Source organism: Sorex araneus, chromosome 11 (assembly GCF_027595985.1).
Source record: "Sorex araneus isolate mSorAra2 chromosome 11, mSorAra2.pri, whole genome shotgun sequence".
In the NCBI taxonomy this organism is placed as follows: Eukaryota; Metazoa; Chordata; class Mammalia; order Eulipotyphla; family Soricidae; genus Sorex; species Sorex araneus.
Genome location: NC_073312.1, coordinates 55,600,714 through 55,627,734, shown reverse-complemented (window position 1 = coordinate 55,627,734; position 27,021 = coordinate 55,600,714). Strand labels below are relative to the sequence as shown.

The window sequence follows — 27,021 nt, the reverse complement described above, 5'->3', positions numbered from 1 at the left end:
CATTGGTTTTCTGAGTTAATAATGACTTCTGATGTTAGAATTTGTTGGAAGGTATATATTTTTTCAAAAATATAAAATGTGTGGTTTGGGGAATTTTTGTGTTTGTGAGCTCTTAAAAAATATAACAGTAATTCCTTCTCCTAAATGGATGTTGCATTGCACTCTATTCTCTCTATAGAGTTCTTATCCAGAGTATTATCTATGGGCTCTACTAGCAGTAAATCTTAAAATAGCTGACAGGTCACTTTTGTGTCTATTGGCATAGATGATCACTGAGCTAGATGGCTTACGTGAGCAAAAAAGAAGCCGGATAAAATGGACAAAACTTTGGATAAAACTTGTAATGTGTATTGAACAAATATAATGAAACATTTATCTAAGTAGGGTTATTGTAGAGATAAAAAGACTAGTTAAGGTAATTTTAAGGTAAAATAGTTGTGGATTACCAAATTATTTTCATATAGTTATATCATATATCTATCTATTATTATTTTCATGGGCACTAGTGAAAAATCAGTGGTGCTATACATGAAACTTTTCTTTGAATAATTTATTGAAGTCCTGGGGACTTTTCAGAACTAATCTGTGTACTAGTATGCAGTTGGATCCCAAGATAAAGGACTTATTATTACAATACTGACTCAATTTTATTATTTTTTGTTAACTCTTATCAGTACTGAGGGAAGTAAAGGAAGGTAGGACTTTGCTATTTGAAAATGGACATTATTGACTTTCTAAAATACATTTACACATTTCTTATTTCACAGTACAGACAAAATACATTCTTTATTCCTACTTCAGTTATATTTTTATACTATGCTCTTGTTATAGGGTAATAATGTACATGAAAAAAGTATGGACGCTTCTCAAAAAATTAGAAATTGAGCTCCCATTTGATCCAGCATTACCATTCCTGGGAATATATCCCGGAGAGGCAAAAAAGTGTAGTCGAAATGACATCTGCACTCAAATGTTCATTGCAGCACTGTTTACAATAGCTAGAATCTGGAAAAAACCCGAGTGCCCAAAAACAGATCACTGGTTAAAGAAACTTTGGTACATCTACACAATGGAATACTATGCAGCTGTTAGAAAAGAAGAAGTCATGACCTTTGCGTCTAAGTGGATCAACATGGAAAGTATCATGCTAAGTGAAATGAGTCTAAAAGAGAGATTGACATAAAAAAGATTGCGCTCATCTGTGGAATAAAAATTAACAGAATGGGAACTAGCACCCAAGAATAGATAAGTACCAGGAGATTGGCTCCACAGCTTGGAAGCAGTCCTCACGTTCTGAAGGAAAAGGCAGCTCAGGTAGAGAAGGGAATACCAGGTAAAGTGTGGTTCGAGGACCCACTGGGGATGGGAGATGCTTACTGAAAGTAGACTGGATCAAACACAATTTCCACTTAATAGCTCTATTGCAAACCACAACACCCAAAAGGAGAGAGAGAGCAAAAGGGAATCCCCAGCCACAGAGGTGGGGTGGGGTGAGGGGATGAGATCTTGGGGTGGGAGGGATACTGGGATCATTGGTGGTGGAGAATGGTGAAGGGATAGGTACTCAAGCATTGTATGACTGAAACACAAGCGCAAAAAGTTGTAAGTCTGTAACTGTACCTCACAGATTTCACTAGTAAAAATATTAAAAAATATAATAATGTATATGCAAACAATAGCTAATTGTTAAGTAGAGTCTCCAGTTAATATGAACAATACTAAACAAAATACTAACTGAAACTCTTGCATTGCTACTACTGTCATGCTCATTTTACTAAATTTAAGTACGTTTTAATAGATTTATAGTTAATTATTTCTTCTAAATGGCATTTAATTTTTTTGAGACTAAATATATTGTAGGGTACAAGTGTTACAACACTATAAGGACTATTGAAAGCCAATATGTATCCACCACAGTTCATTGGCTCCTTCCTTTTACCCTTTCTTCACACACCCCAGGCACATCCTAGATTCTTTTGTCAAAGTCTAAAAGTTTATTTTCAGTGCATATTATCTACTCCTTGGCTCTGTATATTTTATACACCACTTTGTTTATTTTTTATAATCCCTGTTTATGGTATATAAAATAAAGTCATCACTTCATATTTGCCTTTCCTATTCTGATCAAGTTTTTGAAATTAGATCTTATGAATTCAAAATCATTATTCATCATTTTATTTTATTGTTATTTAATTTTTTACTGTTGACACAGTCACTTACAATATATTAACGACAGGGTTTTATGTATACAGTGTTCCAATACCATACTTCCCACCAGTGTCTGCTTCCCTCCACCAGTGTCTCAAGGGCCTACCCTCCATTTCGTTATTTTAACAGATCAACCCATTGCTTAATGTTTTTGTAGCAAAATTGACTTATATATAATTAAATAATTACCATAAATATTAGTAGCTTTATTTTTAACAAATAAAGAATAATGTGTTTATTAGAAAGTATAGATCAATTCTGTCAATCAATTCCTACATTAAAAAAAGTCCAAAAAATTTACTTCAAACTTCTGCTTTTATATTTGCTCATCACTGTATCACTGTCATCCTGTTGCTCATAGATTTGCTTGAGCAGGCACCAGTAACGTCTCCATTGTGAGACTTCTTACTGTTTTTGGCATATCAAATACGCTATGGGTAGCTTGCCTTGCCAGGCTCTGCCATGAGGGCGGATACTCTCAGTAGTTTGCCAGGCTCTCCAAGAGGGGTGGAGGAATCGAACCTGCGTTTGCAAGGCAAATGCCCTACCCACTGTGCTATAGCTCCAGCCCATATTTGCTTATAAAATAAAACTTTGGTAGACTTGAAAAGGAACTCAATTACATTCAACATTAACTGAGCCACAGTGACCAAGGGTTGGATTCTAGTTTCTAAATGGGTAAAGGATTACCGAGTTGATTCTTCCTACTGATATGAGCCATTTGCTTGATGAGGTCTGTGATTTAATGGCTTCATTTTCCTTCCTTGTGGGCCTGAATCTCAGAGGGTCTTGTAACTTTCTAATATCAAACACTTGTTTCCAAAACAAGCTTCTCAAGAGAAATAGACAGACATGTATGAGCTATCTTTAACGGTTCTGGTGTTATTTGTGCTGTTGTCAAGTCTCGAATAGAATTGAGGAGTATATTAAAATAAAATTTTTATGTGCCAAGTTTTAGAGACAAAATATCAGACATTATCCTGACACCAGGTACCCAAAATCAATCTGAATGCCATTTTGAAACCCCTAGGATCAAGCACTGGAGTTAGTTTTAGAGTTTCACTTTTAAATTGTTCTATTTATGCCTATCTTTTTCTTCTTTTTTTATTTGTCTTTTTTCTCTGGAAAGTGTGTTAAATATTTCAGGAAATTTTACTTAGTAGGATATTGCTGTTCAGGGCAGAGAATTCGCCATTTATATCAGCTAAGCAGGACATGATGACTCTTAATTACACACTTGCTGATCCTTTTCTGAACTAATTCTTCAAATTTTGAAAGCTTGACATCTGCTCACCTTGTGTAAAATTTTCCACCAATTACCTCAATGATATTCTTGCCTTGATAAACCATTGTTCATTCCACTACAATGCATGCAGAATTCATCAATTTAATATAGCAAAATGCTAGTAGTGTTTAACTTGATCCAGAATAAAAAAATGTTATTGATTGAATTCAAGTAATAATTTTTAATTAACTGATTTAGCAAATATTTCATGTCTTTTCTACTAGATAAAGTTTCTATAAAATAATGTCTTGAAAATCACTAAGAATATTTTTAGATATAAAAATTTATGTATATATGATTTCTCAAAGATCACAAAGCAAATTTAAGTCATATTCTAATTATTGTTCATTTGTTTACTTGAGAAATATATACTGGACCCTAGTGTATGTTGAACTCTATGCTAGTTGAAGAAATTCAAAAACTGGGTTGAGGTAAAATTATAAAATATTCTATAAAGTTTGTGGTGATGGTGTTCTTCTCAGAGGGACTCAGAGGTACAGTGACCACTGAGCTGTATTCAGCCTGGTGGTGTAAGCCTGATGGTACTTGTGCCCACCTATACAGTGCTGCTTGAGTCCAGTCTTATTGTGGACCACCATAGCTGCACACAGCTTAGGGTCACCCAAATTATATGCAATGTTGCTTGGCAGACCATGTTTTACTGGGAATGCAACTCAGGACATTATGCACAGGATTGTCTTCCAGTTCTCAGAGAAATCTTTACACCCATATTGTGCAGTGTTTGTTCTAATTTGGTGACTCTTAGCAATTTATATATATATATATATATATATATATATGTATGTATATGCCTACCTGAAATATTTTAGTTTAGAAAAAAATATACGTGTGTATATGTATATATGTATATATATGTATATAATCTTAATCTTTGGGTCATATAGAATCTGTGACTGCTTTATTGTGTAATCACCAGAAGACCAGGAATTCCACAGCCCTCTCTCAAAGCCCGGTGGTTTAGCACCTTTTGCCCACACAGGATGGCTGATGCCAAGGGCGGAAGAAGGAGGAAATGAGGGCTAGGTTGATTGGTGAACAGTTGCCGTTTATTCCCTTCTCTCAATGCCTGTTCCAGTCTCACCATTTCAGTCTCACCCTGTCCCCTTCGCTTGTCTCTCCGCGCTCCAACTTGCTGCCTTGGTCTCTCTCTAGTCTCTCACCAACTGCCCCAGCATTGTGGGTAGCAACCATACCCAGGTCAGGTAGCACAATCAATATATCAAAGTCCTTCCTGATTGCCTACAACTAGGGGATCAGCTCAAGGGCGAAATGCCACTTAGGGGTATTTCTCCTTTCCTTAGTCCAATAACTTAATTTTCATTTTAATTCTACTATAAATATTTTGTTATACACAGTAAGAGATACATTAAGCTTGTAGGGTGCCTGTCCTGGGAACATCTCGCTATAAGTCCCAGACTACAGTGCTCAGGCCAGATTAATCTTTCCTAACCCTAGCAGGGTCCTAATCCAGCTGTTACTTTTTGGATCATGACAATTTGTCCATGACCATGTTCTTAACTTATAGTTAAGTATTATGGCGCTATGGCCTGGCACATTTCGATGCCAGGGTAGCTCACAGCTTGTACTGGAGTCATCCAATCACTTGCTGGGACCAGGCCTTTGGGGTGCTGGAAGTAAGAGCAACTGAGGCTTAAGTCAAGAGAACAGATGCCCAGGAGTGAATATTATTTGGATTCAATTAACTCCCAAGTTACAAAAGCATAGCATTAACTGTCTTCCTGTGTCTATATAAGAAGGACATTGCTCTGAATTAACTATGCAAAGGACTTAAGGAGAAGAGAAAAGCAATATTTTATTTTTCAAGTTAACAGAGTTTGATTAGGAGATAAAAGTGATTGACAGGTTGGGGAAGTATAGCACAAAGAAAAAGTTTACAAATAAACACAGAGGAATGGGAGTAATGTGATGGGAGTAACCCAATAAACCTTAGCTCCCTGTGGCAAGGCATAAAGGACAAACCAATGTATTCCTTTTCTTTTTTGTTTTTAATTGAATCTTTGGCATACAGTGCATTTTTATGATTTGTGTTTGAAAAATTAATTATAGTATACCACCTGGTTGGGGGTTGTCTCATTGCTTAGCTGTTTTTTTTTTTAATTTTTAAATTTTGGTTAGCAATTTGACCCGTACTTTGATATTACTACTTTGATAATACTGACATTATCTACATGTTTATTATATGTACACATCCTTTTATTATGCCATTCATATTTCAGCATGATTTGCTTACCAGATTCTAGTCATTAGTAACAAGTATTTTGATGAATTCATCCAGATACCCATTTAAAGCCTTATGTTGGGTCAGTACTGTTTTATCTAAAATAAGAACACTGTTTATCATTGCTTCAAAGAACTCTAGGAGTTTTGTTATTATTTTCTTCCAGGGAAATTTTCTTACTTGTCTAAGGGGTTACTAAAATGCTCTTACAAATTAAGCTTCTGTGTAAACGTTTTTGTTAGCATGTTGCTTAGTTGTTTTCTGACATGAACTATCTCCTCACTCCTAAGATGTACTCTTCACTGTAAAACCTTAGCAGTTTATCTGAAGACATACAATGATGATGATAATAATAATAGTAATAATAATAATAATAAAAACATACTTTATTTCTAAAAACAATATTTTTCGGTAATGTTTTTAGACAAAAACAAAAGAAAGGCATACAAAATGATTAGTATGTCTCTACAAAGAAATATAGTTTGAGGATCATATGAAAAAAATTGCATTTATCAGCCCAGCACGCATACATTGAAAAGTTATTTCAAAAATTACTTTTTACTCAGAATGCTTATTTCTCCAAGTAGTTGTTTTGAAATGTACTAAATGAGAAAATTATTGGATTACATACTTATGAATATTTTCTGTGTTCAGAAATAACTTTATAGCCTATAATGTTTAAAGGTAGTATATAGCAGATTGTCATTCACGTTAAATTCCTACAAGTTATGTCTTATATATTACAAAGTATCTTACTTATGAAATATACGTGAAAATGACTTTTAGTTGTACTACTATAGATTTCAAGTTTTTTCTAGATTTCTTACTATTTTTTCTATAGAGCCATTCATTTTCATATATCGAGTATCCAGAGGAATTTAGGCACACTGAATATCTGGGAAAGTTGAGAGTAAGTTTAGTTATCTACTTTAAAAATACCTGTGCACCAGGCAGTGGTTTGTAAATTAGTTGTTAGAAACACAGGTAGTTTTCTTTAGATACAATGACAATAGAGATAATTAGCAAAACTTCTAGAACACAGAAACTTATTTATTTATTTATTTTTTATGGTCTGTGGAAATACAAAGGCATTCAGGTTGGAGTGATAACATTAAATTAACCTCTTAGCAATTCTCTGGATGGTAATTGTCCTTGTTCTGTGCAATTCTGCTTGCTATATACTGGGAAACAGTTCAGGCTCCTACCATTTCTTACAACAACTTCCTTCTAAAGCTTTGGTACCAGCAGTGGGAATTGGAACTATAAATGATAACTCTAATTCTTCAATATTTTTATTTTTTTTAATTTTTACCAACATAGAATTGACTCATAAACAGGGGTAAATATAATTTTCTTAGGTTTAAGATTTTAAGTACAATTAGATGTCTATTATTTTCTCCATTTTGGGATGGAATTTTTTTTTTTAATTTTGTGAGTGCACTATGTATCTTAGAAATTAGCCTTTATTTGATGCATTTTGTGCCTTTGTTTGATGCACTATGTATCTTAGAAATTAGCCTTTATTTGATGCAATTTGATCCATTCAGTAGTGCAACTTTTTTATTTCTGCTAGTTTATTTTGACGTACCAACCATTTAACTTTGGTACAGTCCTATTTGTATATTTTAATTTCTGTTACCTTTGCCAAAGGACTAAAATAATTGAAGATACTTATAAGGTCAATCTCCTTGAACATCTTGCTTATGGTTTCTGAATGCATTATGTAAATTCTGATCATAATCAATGTCTTTAATCTACTTTAAATAACGTTTGTTTATCAATGTTGTGAGAAACTGATCCAGATTTTTTGTTTCTTTTGTTTTACTTGTGGCTATCTAGTTTTACTATCAATATTTGTTGAAGAGGCTTTTTCTTGATTCCCCTCATGTATTCATCTTTGTTGTCATAGATTAGTTGTCAGTAAACTTGAGGGTTTATTTATGTTCTATTGGTCTGAGAATTTATATTTATTCCAATATCATAAGTGTATATTATTTTAATTTTACAGTATAATTTAAAAAAATTACAATACTTCCATCTCTTTTCTCAGGAGTATTTTATTCCATAGACATCTTAATGGAGGATACAGGTGGATGACCAGTAGTCCTGTATGTTCATTTTCATGTGTTATCTGAGAAATTCAGACCAAATTAGCAATGAGATAGCACCTTACACTAGTGAAAATGGCATATAACAAAAAGATTGTAAACAACCAGTATTGGCAGAGATATGGAGAATAAGGAATCTCAGTCCTTGTTGGTGCTCTCATCTGGTTCAGTCTCTCTGGTAAAGAGAATGGATACTTTTCAAAACAGTATGAAAAGAACTTCCATGTGAACAGCAGCTCCACTTCTTTGCATCTATTCCCAAAATGCCAAAACATAAAAAAGTTTAAAACATGAATGTATACCTATGGTCATTGCAATGTTCAGAGCAATAGACAATGGAAACAGCTCAAATATCCAGGGGTAGATGAATTGATAAGGAAATTATAATTTATAGAGAAAATGGAATGCTACTCAGCTATAAGACAAAATGGGATCATGCAATATACTGAAATGTGGGTCTAGTGTTAAGTTGAATAGGTCAGAGGGAGAAAATAAATAAATATTAGGTGATCTCACTCACTTGTAGCAAAAAGACAAGTAAAATGAGGGAATAGTCAGTATCAAATGGTGACAATCCATTGACTGAATTACAACGTGAGACTACAGACTGAGGGGAATAGGGTGTTTGAAGGGTATGAGAAAGTGAAGTGGAGTTAATATAGGGTCTGTGATGGAGATTCTGGGGCACTTTGGTGCTGGTCAAGTGCAGTTACTTTGTATATCAATACCATGCACGAAAGAGTCTGGCAAGCTCCCGTGGCGTATTAGATATGCCAAATACAGCAACAATAACCGGTCTCATTCTCCTGACTCTGAAAGAGCCTCCAATCATTGGGAAAAATGAGAAAGGAGAGGCTGCTAAAATCTCAGGGCTGGGATGAATGGAGATGTTATTGGTGCCTGCTCGAGTAAATTGATGAACAACGGGATGACAGTGATACAGTGTTACAGTAATCAATACCATAAATGCTAATACTCATATCTGTTACCTAAATTATTATGAAAGGTAATATTTAAAATTCAGTGAAAAAAGGCATTTTGAAATGAAATAAAATAGTTTTCCCAAAGAGTAGACTGGTTTTCCAAAAGTGGCCAACTCATACGATGCATACTAAATATTGTGCATGTCATTAAAAATGGATCACCACATACAAATAAGTAGTTGTTATGTAACTTCTTATTAGTAGTTGTAATGAGTAATTACTAATTTAATTACTAAAATTAAAATAGTGCAACTGAAGTTTGTATCACACATGATTTATATTAACTCCATATTATGTGTATGAGAACAATTGATAGCAACAAAAATCTGTCTCTCTGGCATCTACTTTCTTGAATTAGCATAACCAATAAAATATTTTTAAGAACTTGGTAAGCTGAAATTAGGTTTCATACATCTAAACCAAAAAGGAACTCCTCGTGGGGAGGAATTTAGTATAGAACTTAGTTCAACAAGAGATTGAAAAAAAATTCTTACTGCTTGTTTTAATTATCTGCATAGTTATTGTCATCCATGCTAAGATAAGCAGTATTGGTATTAAAACAAATTTTTTAAATTTGGTTTGTACTTTACCCCTAAGAATAATAAAATTTACTTTAGGTACAAAAAAATGCAGATAACAAAACTGCATGTTTATTATAATATTCATTGCACCTTTTCTATGTTTCTTTGGAAGGCAACATGATAAAAAGTACGAAGGTAAGAAAGGTAGATCTTTCTGGCTTCATCCTGGTCAGGGCAATGAGTGATCTCCTGACCACCTCTGGAAATGAATCTTGAATTGCTGAGTATGGCATCCAAAGTAATAAAAATAGAAATATATTCAGATATTTTTATAAATTAGATTATATCACATAAAGTCATCCAACAACTGCTTTTAATAAATGTCAGTGTAAACAATGAAGCATAAAAAGGGTAAAAATGATGTAGATATGAGTTTTAGCTAATTAACTTTTACATATTTGAGATTGCCCTTAAAGGGCAGGGATAAAACAAACTAATTCTCAATTTAATGGGAAAGAGTAAAAATTGAAAAGTTAAGGGGGCTGGAGTGATAGCACAGTGGGTAGGGCCTTTGCCTTGCACGCGGCCGACCCGGGTTTGAATCCCAGCATCCCATATGGTCCCCTGAGCACCGCCAGGAGTATTTCCTGAGTGCATGAGCCAGAAATAACCCCTGTGCATTGCTGGGTGTGACCCAAAAAGCAAAAAAAAAAAAAAAAATTGAAAAGTCAATATAATATAGCATTTAGGTATATATTTGAAATACATTTTATAATAGTAGTTATTTTTCACAATGTTTCAACTACTTAAATCAATTTATTTATTTAAGAAGGGGCAGGAAGGCAGGAACGGGGCTAGAGCAATAGCATAGTGGGATAGGGCATTTGCCTTTTACGCAGCCAACACAGGTTCGATTCCCAGCATCCCATATGGTCCCCCAAGCACTGCCAGGAGAAATTCCTGAGTGCATGAGCCAGGAGTAACCCCTGTGCATTGCCGGGTATGAACCAAAAAGCAAAAAAAAAAAAAAAAAAAAGAAAAGGCAGGAACTCCCACCAGTGTTGGGAAACACTCTGAGTTCAGTGTTTGCTTCCATCAGATCAGGGTCTGTTGTCTTTGGAAAAATTATGAGCAGAGAAGATATCTGTGTTCCTAAGATCATTGCAGAACTATTAACAATAGCAAATATCTGGAAAGAGCCTAGTGTTCAAGAAGAGTTATACTAAAATAAATGAATATATATACAAAACATATGAATATAGTATATATGTATATATATGCATATGCATATGCATATACAGAAACACATATATAGATAGATAGATATGTATATATAAATATATGACTTCTACATGGCTATAGAAAAATACTACTGTGTGGTATCACACTGAGCTAAGTCAACAGAAAAAGGACAGATATAAAACACTGTCTCTCATATATGGGATATAAAAGCATAGTGAGGAAATAAAAATGATCAGAGGCAACAGAGCCTAAGAAGTGGTCTACAGAAATGAGCGACCATGGCCAGGAAATGGTTTAGGGGAGGACAACTGAGTGGGTGAGAGAGCCTGAGGCCATGATGAAGGGACGTGGGCATTCTAGTGGAGAGTCTGTTGTTGAAACTCCGTGCATGAAATTCTGTCGTTAATGGTATTGTAAATTACGATGACTAAAATAAAGTTTATGGTATAGTGAAATGTATTCTTTTACTTTCGTATAAATAATTTTAGAGTTTATCTTTCTTAGGGGTCAACATTATTTTTACTTGACATCATGTTTTGAATGGTCTCTAAGTTAAAAACTGTTTCCTCTTTCTCAAAAATTTCCCTCTCTTCCTATTCATTCATCACTGTATCACTGTATCATTGTCGTCCCCTTGCTCATTGATTTGCTCAAGTGGGCATGAGTAATGTCTCCATTCGTCAGGGTCAGGGTAATGAGGCCCATTATTGTTACTGTTTTGGGCATATCAAATACACCACAGGTAGCTTGCCAGGCTCTGCCGTGCTAATTCTGCATAGCTCTTTTCCAGGAGTTTTGTTTTATAGTCTCTGGATCTTGACAAAGGGACCGGGGTTTGTAGGATAACATAGCCTCAGGTAGTTAAGGTTTATTGGGTTACTCCCATTACAGTGCTCCCATTCCTCTTTGCTTATTTGTAGCTTCTTAGTGTTATGTTGACTTGTAAATATTGTTTTTCTCTTCTCCTTGAGTCCTTTGCATAGTTTATTCAGAGCAATGTTCTTTTTTTTATGACACCGGAAGACTTACAAATGCTATACTTTTGTAACCTGGGAGTCATTTGACTCTATATATTTTCCTCCTGGGCATCTATTCTCTAAATCTAAGCCTCAGCTGCCCTACTTCCTAGCAGCCCCAAAAGCAGGGTCTCAACGAGGGATGGGACGGACCCAGGGCAAGCGGTGAGTTGTGTGCTACCCTGGCATTGAGATGGGCCTGGCCAAAGTGCCTAATGCTTAACTATAAGTTAAGAGCTTGGTCATGGACAGATGCCGTCATGATCCAAATAGTGATAACTAGATTTAGACCCTGCTAGGGTTAGGAATGATTAATCTGGCCTGAGTGCTGTAGTCTGAGTCTGTGGCAAGATGTTGCCAGGAGAGCTGCCTTGCAAGCCTCAATGTATCTCTTGCTATGTCCATACAAATATAACTAGTATTAAGATGTTAATGAGTGCTTGGACTAAGGAAAAGAGAAAAACACCTTACCTTACGAGTCAGGAAGGGCTTTAGAATGCCCAGTCTTCAGGAAGGGCTTTCTTATGATGATTTGCTACCTGTCTGTGTGTAGTTTAGGGCAAGGGGGAGAGAGAAAGAGGGAGGAGAAAGACAAGAGAATCCAGAGGGGCTGCAGTAGATCTAGAGAGAAGACGGGGAGCAAGGAGTGTGGGAGATGAGAAAGATGGAAGATTGAATAAACAGTAACTAATCAGCAATCAGCTTGGTCCTCGTTCTTCCTTCGCCTGTCCTTGGCCAATGGCCGTCCTGATCCAGTCCACACACAGCGGTTCCAGAACAGAACTCGGGCGGTGAGACAGAGCTGCCCGGAGAGCCTGCAAGTGCACACGCCCCTCCATGTGCTTTCGTTTTTTACAGGGGTTGTCAATGGTGACAGGCCAGGCAGAGTCCATCCCAGTCTCTGACACATTGGGAATAAGGCAGAGATCCAGAGATTCACATCAGGTCCCAAATCTGTTGGAGACAGGAAGAAGATCCAGAGGTTAACATGAAGTATCAGAAGCCTGCCATTTAAGGGTCCATTGTCCAGCCTTTTTGCATTGCCATCAATCAAATTGGCAAGTCAGATTTCAAGGTGGGAAGCATTTGCCCAGCATTGATAACCAGATGTTTCAAGGCCATTGTCTGTGTCTAGTTATCAGTGGTTTTGTAAGCAACTTACTAACTATGTCACACACAAAATGAAGTAAGTTTCAGAAAACGGTGTAACTTTTGTTCCTACAGAACAAGTGTCTTTTTTTCATAACACAAAGCACTAACCCTTATACTATCTTTCTAGCCCTGGGGTGCATAAATTTTAGAGGACAATTAAAGGGGATTATTTATGTTGATACCAATGTTCTATGATTACACTGTGGAACCAACTAATGTTGATATTTTTTGTCAAAACATAGCTTGCCAATATTTGACAGTTTGTATGTAGACTTCAAGTAATTGTTCTTCTTTGTAGAAACCAGGACCTCTGGGAAAGGCCATAGTTCTGTGCTTAATATTTGAACATTGTTAAAAGAGAATGCAATTCACTTTACTGGGGAAACCTCAGCTTCTCCTGAAGAAGACTTCCTTTTTACTTCTAAACTTAATTTGTTAAAGAATATAAAGACTGAAAGTTTCTGAGACAAAATGCACAATAATTCATTCCAGGTGGCATATTTTAAAATGAAAATATAACTATGGGGGGTAATCATTATAATGGTTATATAATTATTAAATATACTTCAAAAATCTCAACAGAACATTTTAAAGTTTTGATATATTCATGGGCAATTTGTAATATACAGAAATAGTGACTATGGATTTGTCATTCCTTAAAAGGAAATTTAGTATTTACTAGTAACATAATATTAAGAGGAAGGGAACTGGGGAGTTTTCAGTACACTGATTTTGTGAATGAAAAATGAAATGTTAAAGAGAAATTTTTATGGTATTTAATCAGAATCATCAAATTGTAGCAAATGGAACTTTCAACTAAGTTCTTTCGCTTTTGCTTGAAAAACATATGAGATTATACCTGTCTTTCAAGTGGAAAAATTATAATGCTTTAAATTTGGCTTTCAGTATAGATATTTTGTTGGAGACATTTACTTAAAGTGTATCTTACACAGAAAAAGCAATTTAATAAGCATCACGGTCAGGTACATTGATGGTTCTTTTTGTCATTTTAAAAATTTAGCCTGCAAAATGTAAAATGTTATTGTTAGAACAAATTTTTTGTCAAAAAATAAAGAATGAAAATAAAGAATTTTTTTCATTCTTTATTCTGATCCATTAAATGGTATTTTTAGTTTTTTGTTGTTGTTCTGGTACACCTCATTGACTATTAATTTAAGTAGAGGCTTGGTAACGTTTTTTTTTTTTATTAAAAAGCATACTTCTTAACAATATTGTTTCTTAGATATGTGTTGACTTATTTTCTTTCCATTTCTTATTGATCTTGATTTTTTTATTGTTAATTGAAAGTTGATTATATGCTTCCAAAAACCAAGTTAAGCTAATTGAATATTTTCTTATATATTGTTCAAGTAAAGTTTCTATTTCCATTTACTTTTCAATAATTATGATATTGCAGATGTGTAGCTACCTTGACTAGTGTGCTACAGATGATTATGGATGAGAGTCTTTGGCAATTAGGTGCTGATGAAAGCAGTCACTTGCTACACAAAAATCATAAGCATTAATACTTTTGTACCATGTTACTTAAATAATAAAAAATATGTACTTATATGTATATGGATACTTACTTAGAGATGCACAGTTTGGTGTACAATCTGGTATGTTCCAAGGATCTTTAGAAATAGAGAATATGCCAGGTGCTAATTGTGCTCAAAACAAAAAGAAATAAAGGTGTCAGCTACCCACAGAAAAAGGAAACATTGTTAAAATCATGTAATAGTCTTCTACTGATAGATTTTTAAAAAAATTATTAATCAAATAATAACTCAAAGTAATGAGCAAGCAAGCTTTGAGTAAAATATGTGGGAAGCATAGGAGTTATGATGAGGAAAAAAGGTGAAGATGGGCCTTAGGTAGTGATTTTAGGTTATGAAATAAATAAGTCCTTGAGATATAATGGATAGCATGTTACTGTAGTTACTAATATTGTATATTTGAAGTTCCTACAAGAGTAAGTGTTAAAATTTCTCATCAAAAAAGAAAAATTGTGACTGTGATGATGGACATTAATTGTATTTATGGTAGTGATCCGTTATGAATATACACATAAATTGAATCATAATGCTTTACACCTGCATGATATACTACTTATCAGTTATAGTCATCATAAGGAAATAAATATTAAAGAAAGAAAACAAAAAGTCTCCACCATCCTGAGTAACTGATATCTTGAAATGTCTCTGAGAAATAAGAATTTAATATTCTGAGTAACAGAGATTTAGATAATCATCTTTTACAGTGATTAGATTTGAATTGACTAATATAGGGCATTTGTCATATTTATAGACGAGAAAGAAGAAACAACAGCAGTGTGACATTAAATTTCTTCAAAACTGCTACCTCTTCAGAGTTTCACTGCATTTGCTATGAATTAGTACTTTTCTGGCTCATGTATCTGCTAAGTAGAGTTTGTTTACAGCTCAATATGTGACATCTTGATAGGATGAATTTAGAAACTATTCTCAGGCAGGTCTGACATTCTGACAGGTTGAATGTCATGGTTAACACAACAATAAACAATGTTAAAAAAGTGACTGGGTTTGTTTTGAAGGCTCAGACCTCCTCTCTTGTCTCAGAGAAAAGCATTGTTTTTGAAAAAGGTCAATTCAACTGAAAGATGTTAAATAAAGAACAAGTACTGATAAGAAGTGTTATTGGCATAGACAAATGTGTCCTAAGACATAGCAGACGAAAATGAGTGAGTGGTTCATTTGATAAATTACTTTAGGAAAAAAAATGCTTTAATGTCTAACCCTTCTTGGTGAAATTTTTAAAACAACATTATTATTATCTTTATGCATAATATGAACAGTTATGAACAGTTAAATAAATTTAGAAATTCTTGGCATCCTAAGTAACAGTCTCTTTTTTAAATTTGTATTATATTGCAGACATAATTCTCCATCTTCTTATACTTGATGATTTATTTTTTATAAATTTTTGCAATGTTCTCACTTATTTCATTTCAATACTACTCTTTTGTTTGCCCAGTATTGATTGATATGTTTGTTTTCTAACAGTAAGTTTTTAACATATGCAATAAAATATGTAAAACATATATTATCTAATAACAGAATTATACACATTTATGAGTTTTTTTCTTAACTTAAAATTCTTTGAGGTAGAGATCTAATCAACTTTTAAATCTTTATATCTAGTATGTCAAATAACCTAATGACAGATCATTTTTTCAGATGATTTTAGGACAAGTGAGTAAAATTCATTATTTTACCTTTATTTCATGGCCAGGTTTTTCCCAGGTCCATTTGTAGGGTATTAAACTAATGTTACTATTAGATATTAGACTTCTCTCTTAAATGATGTCTTCTTATTGTATGATGTATGATATACCTATTTTCAATATTGTATTAATATATTTTTATGCAGTTTAAATTTTTATGTTTGAAAAATCTCAGTATTTTTAACAGAATTTAGTCCTCCCATTAGAGCCATTAAATATTCTATTGTACATAGCTATCTACAGTTTCTTTAAAATTTTAATTCTCTGTCATTTTTCTCTAACTAGTTTAAAATGTGTTATAGATCTTTTGTTACTAAAATATGTCTATAATTGGTAATTAATATTTACACAGAGAGGAAGTTCAAAGTAAAGCAATTTTTTAATATTGTGAGGAATAATAAATACTACATAATTTTAAACAATGAAAATTAAAACCATTTTTTAAAAAAGCATTAACACAGAGATGCCTACTAAAGCAATTGCTAAGACTGGGAAATTTATATTACTATAATTAGCGCTGTCAATTTGCTCGAGCAGGCACCGTCATGAGACTTGTTACTGTTTTTGGCATATCAAATACGCCACTGGTAGCTTGCCAGGCTCTGCTGTTCGGGTGGGATACTCTCAGTAGCTTGCCGGAGTCTCCAAGAAGGATGGAATCGAACCTGGTTTGGCCGAATGCAAGGCAAACACCCTACTCGCTGTGCTATAGCTCTAGCCCTAGCAGTGATATATATGTATCTATACATATATGTGTGTGTGTGTGTGTGTGTGTATGTGAATGTGTGTGTGTATCTCCAAAATACACTATCAAATAAAAAAGCTACTAAAGTTTATTCAGTGACTTTATGTAGTAACTTTTGGCTAAATGCAAATCAAGTTAAATATTAAAGTAGGTGCATTGTATAGATCTTTGCCTAGAAATGACTATTTGTAATCATAGTAGTGACCAAAGTAAAATGATAATTTGACTGACAGTTCATTTGATAGATTATAATCTGGCACTTATTGAATTAATTTTTAATTCTATTCTTCAACATTTGTTTATAGGATTGTTCAAATCATGTTTATTTATATGGGTTATTTCTGCCATTATGGACTGGAGTGATAACACAGCCGGTAGGGCATTTGCCTTGCACACAGCGGACCCTGATTCAATTCCTCCGCCCCTCTTGGAGAGCCCTGCAAGCTACTAAGAGTATCTCACCCGCACGGCCAAGCCTGGCAAGCTACCCATGATATATACGATATGCCTAAAACAGTAACAAGTCTCACAATAGAGAGTTACTGGTGCCCACTCAAGCAAATCGATGAGCAACGGGATGACAGCAACAGTGACAGTGATTGCTGCCATTAAATACATAATGATTTTTTAAAATTAATCAAAGTTTTTGATTTCTATCTTGCTCATATTATGTCTACTTTCAATAGACCAGTTTGCCTTTTTTAGACCTGATACTTTCTTAATTCTATCGTAATATTTGCTATTATTAAGAACTTTTATTTTAATCTGTTAAGGTCATATTTGCATATTATGCAGAAATAATCATCATTTTTGTTTACTTGACTTTTTTCTAGAAATGCCTAAGGCTAATTTGGCCCAAGGGCTTCTGAAAAAGGTAGAGTTAACAAGGATGAAACATAGAAAATGAGTTTTGAGGATAAAATTAAGCCTAAATCCCTTTAGATTTCAGGGAACAGCCAGATAATTTATACATAGAATTATTCTTTCATTCCATGTAGGTTTATTTCAATGACTAATCACGCTAGTGCATTTATGATAATCATGATAAAATCTGCAAAACTGTACTTGTTAGGGCCCACTTAACTGGAGAACTACTGTGACAGTCTTTGAGGCCTTCTGAGTGACTTAGGCCTCTTCCAGAAACAAGAAAAGCAGAAAATACAGATGCTTTTGTCAAAGATTACATCCCGAGAATAAGATTAGGTCTCCAGAATGTAACTGTCAAGTGGGCTAGATGTTGTGGGCCAAAAGAACAACAACAAATATATGTGTACTCTGTAGGTGATAGAAATTTGCTGAGTAATGATTACTTGCCAAATGAAAGTGTAAGAACTTTCTGAGCCTAGTGCTCAGGGTCCTTGTTGAAACCTAAGGCACTGGGTGAATACTTGGACCCCAACTAGCTGAAACAATGAACCTCACTATGCGATTTGCCTTATAGGCTCTGTTCTTTGTCCTTGAGGGGTGGTCGACTCTGGACTCTAATATACTCAAGGACACTTCCTGACTATACTCCCTCTACTTTCTTCTTGCCTCTTATCTCTTCTGTCTTCTCCTTTGGCTTGCTTTAATTTTCACTTTCTTCGTTAGCAGTTGAAATTGCTTAAATTCACTTTGTTAATACTGTTTTATTTATTATTCACTTTAGTTTTACTTGTACTACACATGAATTGCATATACTTGACATGAATTTCCCTTCACTCTTCTAATCTCTCTTTGTTGCCCTCACCAGCAGGATGCATCTGGATTCTGAATCTGTTCAAAACTGTAGGACACGATTCCAACTAAACTAGAGGCAACCTCTTTTAGGGACAAGTAGAAAAATTCAATACATTGGTAAGAAGACCGGTGTGAAAAGTAATTTTCTTTCTAAAGATTGTGTGGACTATTTAGTCAAGCCTTATTAAATGCCATGCAATTTGTTTTTCTCTCAAAGTGAACATTTTAGCCCTCCTGCAGCATCCCATTATGGTGATAATGATTTTAAAGTCACTGTCTTTCCAAAAGCAGAATTCTATAATTTTTCAAGAAACTTTTATATGAAGCATACAAGCATACATTGAACACAAATACATCTTTTAAGATATATGCAAAATAAGTCATTTAAAAGTGCTTATATTACAGATCACATTTCTTATTTCAATGAAAAATAAATGAAAAAGAGGTTTCTTAAGTTTAATATTAATATTTCAAATTATGAGCTACACATTAAAACTGATGTTTCATATTTGTTAATGTATATGATTTGGTAAATTTAAATAGCAGTTATTAGAATATTTTAATTATGAGACCATATATATTTGACTTCTTGTGTATATTTCTTTTTACCATGTTTTTGTGTTTTATAAAGTAGTTATAGAAATAAGTGTTTCACAGTACACTGATGGAAAATCTGTTTATCAATTTATCACAGAGGTTGTTTTGTATAGACACATGACATAGCTTCATTGGACTTTTGGCTCTGTTCCAAACAAATGTTAGAATGTGGTTTTCTTTGCCTTTGACAATCATTTATATTCAAGGTTAGTTTAGGACTCAATTCATTTTTTTTATGTATGAGAGATAGCAAATGCTTAGAATCATAATTTTCCTTTTTTATGTGAATTATTACCCTAATAATATGCACTGTGAACTTTCTTATACTTACTAGTTCTATTCTAGTGAATTTAATTATATCACAAAACTAATGTCTTTCCTTCTTTACTGTCCATATTTTTTACACCTATACTGTCAGCAAAATAAATAAATTCTGTTTTCTGTTTTCAAAAAAGAACAAGACATCAATCTAATTCACTCTTTGACCTTCAGTTTCCCCTTGGCTATATAGGATTTGCTGTATCTAAGCAACCTCATCCCCTGTTTTTTATCAATGTCAGAGATGGCTCTAGAATATTGGGTAAAAATCAAAGCTCTGAAAGATGTACCTCAAAAGAAAAACAATCATTGAGAGATGTGAATTAATTGATTCCTCAATTGTTTGTATGTAGAAGACTTGATAATTTTTTTAACTTAGTAAGCTCTTTTTATATTGAGAAAATGTATAGGTTAAATTCTGCAATAGGTTAATTTTGAACAGGACTCTTACAGTACATATAGGAGGCATATGGAAATCTTTTCTCAACTCTTTCTTACAACCTTTTGTTGTATAAATGAGTATATAGTGTTTCTTGCATATGATGTCAGCTTAACAATTGTATTGTTTGAAAACGGCCAACATCCAGAGACTTAAAAGCAAGCTCCCAGATATCTTATTGACTACTTCTCCCTCTGGGAGAACCTGGCAAACTACTGGGAGTTTCTTGCCCACATGGGAGAGCCTGGCAAACTCCCTAGGGTGTATTGATATGCCAAAACCAGTAACAAGCTGTGGCTCATTCGCCTGACCCTGAAAGAGCCTCCAATGCGGCATTGTTGGGAAGAATGAGTAGAGAGAGGCCTCTAAAATCTCAGGGCTAGGGCAAATGGAGACATTACTGAGACTGCTTAAAAAATTCGAAGATCAACGGGATGATTATGAAGATGATGATGATGATGTTGATGATGATGATGAAGAAAACCAGTGCATTCAGATGATTTTGTTTCAAACCAGTAGTTTTATTCTTCTGTTTGAATTTTTTTCTACATACATTGGTTTACTGGAATATTCTTAAACATTTTCAAACATCTTTTATCCCCTCATGTATAAACTATAAGATTTTCTTATTTTATGAATTAGATCTTTGACAAGTTTAGCAAACTAAATTACAGCAAATGTGACATAACTACAATATATAAAATTACTCCTTATTTGATCTAATTTTTGCTGTTAAGAATAGTCTTACTCTTCTGAAAATAAAAAGGTAGCATTTTTACAAGTTATATATTTTGCATAATGCTTTATATTACTTTTGAATTTGTATTCTTTGTGTTATTTTGCATCTCTGTAGAAAGAATTACATGATTCTCTCTATATAATACCAGTTCTTTGATGCTTGAATGAAATAAACACTTGATAGACTATAAAACCTTCATTTTTAATCTAAAAAAGAATTTCTACAAACTGTAAGTCTATGTAGTCTATATTCCTATCTCTATCATGTGAGAGGGGAAGGATGAGTAGGACAGGGGTGAAGATAGAGAGGTAAGGACAGAAGAGGGGAGGGGAGGGGGAAAGAGGAGAGAAGAGGGAGCTGAGGAAGGAGAAAAGGAAGAAAAAGGAAGGGTGAATAGGGAAGGAGAGAAGAAAAGTAAATATGATCTCATTATTGCAAGTCAAAATTTTGCTGCTATGAATCTAGAGAATTTGATCATACACCCTCAGGAAACTTTTAGTTAAGAATGAAAACAAACCAAATTTCAATAAATAATTTCAAGCATTAGTATATACAATGAAGAGCATAGCATATAGTGATTATAATAAATATGAATGATGGGATTTGTTAGCTAGAAAGTCAGAAAAATCTTAGAGAAAAGAACATATTCACTTGACACCTGAATCATAATATGAAAGACCAATGAAACAGCAGACATAAGAAGTCCTTAAGTGAAAAAAATTTTGTACAAAATGAAAACTGAGTGATAAATTCTATTCTAATTTACTGTTTCTTCTATTTTGGTCAATAAAGATAGTTTAGACTTCAGTATGAGTAATAGATGCTACTGCAGCACTGTCATGCCATTGTTCATTGATTTGCTCGATCGGGCATCAGTAATGTCTCCACTGTGAGATTTGTTACTTTTTTTTTTACAGATACTACAACATAGAATAAAATAAAATAACTGTAATATGGAGAGATAGTTACATGACACTGGGAAGTGAAACAGGAGATGAAGCAACAATTCAGAAACCAATATCAGGATGAAGTGCCTAACCATTACTTTTCAGTGTTCTATCATAAATTCTAAAAATTTAGGTTGAATATCTGTCCATGCTCTATCCTAAAGGAGACATAAATTAAACTGGATATAATACTTTGACCATGGCTCCCAGAATCATGTATTGTACATAAAACATGCAATTGATCATAAATAAATAATATTCTGTAGGTAATCGAACAATTTATTCCTGCTCAAAGTTCAAGAAAACCTCAAAAGAGTTGTCCTTTGAATAGCATTGTTTTAATATTGAGGGACCTTACGAGAATAGCATAAAAACTTAGTTGATATAGGGAAATATAAATGGTTTTTAAGGAATGGCATTTTAGTTTGGATAGAATAGTGTGTTTGAAATAATGAGAACTATTGATGGAAAGTTAATCAGTTAAGATGAATTTTGGAAATGCTTGAAAATAAAATTTTAGGCTAAGGGGTTTAAGGAAATAGGCCATGACTGTCAAGCCACGGGTCAAATTTGGTTTGCCACCAGTTTTGTGAGTTCTATAAATAGAACACAGTTGTTTGTTTGTTTTGTTTTTAACAGATGAACAGTAAGCTATATTATAATAGAGAAACATACCTTTGAATCTCAATGAAAGATATTGGCTTATTTTTTCTCAAAAAAAATCCCATTCTCCAATAGTAAAATATCAATAAATGTTTGTCTAATACCCTTTTCTGCTTTTCTTCCAGTAGTTTTATTATTTGTTTAGTACAACTTATCTCAGATATTATTGAACTGAATTAAACTAACCACCTGCTGCTTCACCTTTTGAAAGTAATTTTATTTATTAATTTTCTTATTTTTTATTAGATAATTGTAGGGAAGTTCATACCTGCACTTGCAAACTGATAATTGAAGACTACTGTCCTAAATTGTGAGAGCTGGTCTCTGTAATTTAAGTTCAAATGTGATGAGATGTCTCAGGAAGAATGCAACATGTAAATGCTACGACCTTTGAAATATTGCCCACTATCCCTGATTTTGATGAATGTGAAGAAATAAGTGCCTGGGAGTGGGTAAGACTGTGAAGAACAGAAAGCAGTTTGACCAAATCTTTATTGTACATGAAATTTTTCAGAAGTGTGAAAAATGTCAGTATGGTATAAAATAAGTGCATCCTCCATGGAAGGAAGACATTTTATTTTGCTACTAACACAGGAAGAGAAGTGGAGAGTGAACTGTTTTGTTGAACTCTGAAGTGAAAGCTGAAATGCTTAGTGGGTACTTCTGAAGCCCTTTGGGTAAATATAAAAAGAATGACAATTGTAAAAGATTTATGAAGCATCTATCAGTCCCCACAGGCACCAACATCCAGAGTTATCAAGTGGTCCCCTGTTGAGGTTTAAAGTAGTATGTAAGAAGCCATGCTGTATTGATTGTTATTATATATGCTCTACTAAGGGCTTATACTGTTCACTGAGGCAGATGCAATTTCACTATGAAAATTTAAAAAATACCTCTGGTACACTTGTGTCAGGAAATTCAAATGATAAGAAATATTTAAATCATTAAACCCTTATATTATTAATGGATTCTGATGTATTTCCGTCTTATTCTTGCTTTTATAATTTTTAAAACTTTATCCAGAGATGTTTGTCAAATCTTTAAAAGTTCTTATTAGGGGGTGGAGCGATAGCACAGCAGGTAGTGAGGTTGCTTTGCATGCGGCCGACTCGGGTTCGATTCCCAGCATCCCATATGGTCCCCCCAAGCACCACCAGGAGTAATTCCTGAGTGCATGAGGCAGGAGTAACCCCTGTGCGTCACCAGGTGTGACCCCCCCAAAAAATTTTAAAGTTCTTATTAAGAAAGTGTAAGTCATTCAACTGGGTTGAGATAATGTTTTCTTACTTCACTTAGTATAAAATTATAAGAAACTGATTTGAAAAAATTAAACATTTTTTGTTTCAAATAAAAAGCCCATAGGGTAATAGCATATTTTCAGTATTTTCTATGTGTAGGATATTATATATGTGTGCATATATATATGCATATATACAAGGTACATATAATACTTATATATAATATTAATACAGTTATCTCTTTTGTCTCTCTTTTGCATTTTATTCAGTTAAGATAATGTGGATCATTATAATGTTACTGTTTATTCCTTGGTTATAAAATTAATGTACCACTACTACTTCTGAACTGTAGTAGTGCATGTCTGTTAGCCTAAATCATTTCCTGTCTGCCCTCTCCTTCCTTCCTCCTGTGACCCTACTCCCTCACCTGGTAACAACTGTTCTGTTGGATGAGTTTAGTTTTATTTCATTGGATACAATCTCTGTCCTTAATTTTTATATTTTGTTATATTATATTGTGTGTATGAAAGAGAGAGAGATTCAGCATTCTTCTTTATCTTCTGCTTATTTTATTTAACATGGCATTCTCTAATTCCAACCAACTTGTAAGATAACATCTTTATTTATCTTATTTTTTTTTCTTTTTGCGTCACACTGAGCAATGCTCCAAACTTATTCCTGGCTCTGTTCTCAATATTACTTCTGGTTATGCTCAGGAGAATTTTTGGGGTGCCAGGGATTGAACCCTTGCTGTCTATGTGCAGGCAAGTGCCCTACTTGCCCCGTACTACTGCTCTAGCATTACTGTCATTTTTTTTCTTTTACCTGATTAGTATCATATTGTGATCATATATGATTTCCTTATTTACTCATTTGTTATATACTCAAGGCAATTGTTTCCAAAATCTGACTTTGTAAATAGTGCTACAGTGAACATAAGTCTACATGTTTTAAACTCAATTATTTTGTGTTTTAGGAGTAGATAGTGATGGATGGAATGTCTGGATCATATGCAAGACCATGATCAGGTTTTATTTTTTTTAATGTGAACTGTGCATGGAAGCCACACCATAAATGTTCATAGGTTATTTCCGGCTTTGTAAGCAAGAGTCGTTCCTGGTGGTGCAAGAGTCGTTTCTATGTGATGCTGGAGATTGAATCAGAGTAGGATGCATACAAGCCCTTAAATGCCTTAAGCACTATTTTCTCTGTGGACCTGTTTTAAATTTTTGGAACTGTCTCCATCGTGTTTTCCTTATGTGTAGGCTAAAACACTTAACAATTAACCGAAAACATATAATAGATATAAACTAAAGAATTAAAGACTCAAGTGAGGATCTATGATGTGTCAAACATCCCAAAGGAATGTTTGAAAGCTTTGGCCTTTATTTTCTCTTGGACAAATATGAACTTATGACTTTTACATTTTGTGTGTATGTAGTTTATCGCAGTGCGTAGGGCATTTGCCTTGCATGTGGCCAACCCGGATTCCATTCCTCTGTCCCTCTCAGAGAGCTCGGCAAGCTACCGAGATTATTCCGCCCGCACAGCAGAACCTGGCAAGCTACCCGGGGCATATTTGATATGCCAAAAACAGTAACAAGTTTCACAATGGAGATGTTAGTGGTGCCCGCTAGAGCAAATCAATGAACAACCGGATGACAGTGCTGAAGTGCTACAGTAGTGTATCACATTAATTAATTTGCATATGTTGAACTGTACTTGAATACCTGGAAAGAATTCCACTTAATCACAGTGATTGGTCTTTTAAATGTACTGTTTAGTTAAGATAAGATAAGATTTTGTTAAAGCTATTTGCCGCAACATTTCTGTTCATCAGGGATATTGTTATTTAATTTTGTTGTTGTTGTTTGTGTTCAGGAAGATTTCTTAATTTCCTATTTAATTTTATTATTAACTCAATCGTTAATTAGTAGTATTTTATTTTATGCATTTGTTTTTGTGGTTGTTTCAACTTTCTATTTTAAGATTAATTTTATAGAATGGTGAAAGGAAAAAAGTTAGCTAAGGGGCCAGAACAATAGTAGAGTGAATATGGCACTTGCCTTGCACACAGCAGACCCAGGTTTGATCCCCGGTACAGCATGTGGTCCCTTGATCCCAGGAGGAGTGATCCCTGAGTGCAGAAGCAGGAGTAACCCTTGAGTACTGCTGGTGTGGCCCCCAGACCAAACCAAAACAACAAAAAATAGTGAACATTTTAAAAAGTAGTAGTTGATATGACCTTGTATTTTGTTTTTTGTTTGTTTGCCTTTTTGAATGGGGAGAGGGTGGCACATGCGGCAGTGCTTAAGATTTCCTCCTAGTAGTACCTGGGGATGCGTGGTGCTGGGAATTCATACAGGTCAGTGGCCTGCAAGACAAGCATCTCAACCCTTGTACTTTCTCAATGACCTAATATTATTTAATCTTTTGTGAATTAATTCACATTTGTTTTATGTCCCACTATGTTGCTTATATTGGATTTTTTGAAGGCTCATGATTGTGTGTGTACTCAGCGTTCTTGATATGGTGAGCTCCGCAAATGTTTTGTGTGGAGAACTCTGTAAAGCCATTTATCTTCAACTCTTCATTTAAGACTGTGGTTTTCTTTATATATTGTCTATCCAGTTCATCAGTCTGTTGATGAACACAGAATGCTAAAATCCCCAAGTATTATTTTGATATGTTAAGATCTGTTTTGATTTTCAGTGGATTCATATTGCTTTATGCATTTTGATCTTCCTTTGGTGTGTAGAAGCTGATGATTTTTGATCTTCATGAATATATCCTTTTAGCATTAAATGAAACCTATTTCTGTCTCTTTTTACTTTCTCTAGTCTATTTTATCCATTATAGATATGGCTAATCTTGTTTTTTTTAGGATACATTTGTATGATTGTTTTTTCTTACTTTGAGTCTATGTTTATCTCCTGTGTCTCCTGTAGACACTAGTTAATTAGCTTACTTGTTTTGGGTCATAGCTGGTGGTTCCCATCTAGGTTGTTCCTAATGGTGTTCAGGGAATTGCATGTGATGCCGGTGATTAAACCTAGGTCGCCTGAATGAGAAGTGTATGTTCTAGCCATTGATCTACCTTTCTGGCCCCAGGAATGTTACATTTTGGTCCCTCTCACAATTCTGTAGTTTGGTGGGATAAAATCAATGATGGTTATTGAAAGTGTTGATATCAAAAATTCATTGAAATTATAATTTTCTGTATGTATTTTGATTTTAATTGCTCTATTCTTTGATCTCTTATTAGCATTCTTTGTACTTTGATATATTTTTATATAATGATATTCTAGTTTCCTCTTATTGATCTATTGTGTTTCTGAGTTTACTATAATATTCACGCATAAGACTCGAAGCCTATTTTAAGTTGAAAATAGCTGGAATTCTGAGTTCATTCTAAAAGTTCCAAGTTTCACTCTTCTTATTTTACATTTTATATTTGGTATCTTGATACTTTTAAGTGGTGTTTTTTGAAAAATTTATTTTAAATAAGTCACCTAATTATTTCTTGGGCATTTAGTGGTGATGAAATTCCATCACCAGCTGTTAGTTATTTAAGAGCTC

General features: G+C 34.0%; 1 protein-coding gene across 1 annotated transcript in view; it reads left to right on the top strand.

Annotated features, from left to right (window-relative positions):
- The window catches only part of PCDH15 (protocadherin related 15), a 1,456,321-nt gene that overhangs the window by 1,084,029 nt on the left and 345,271 nt on the right, over positions 1-27,021 (top strand). The window lies entirely within an intron of this gene.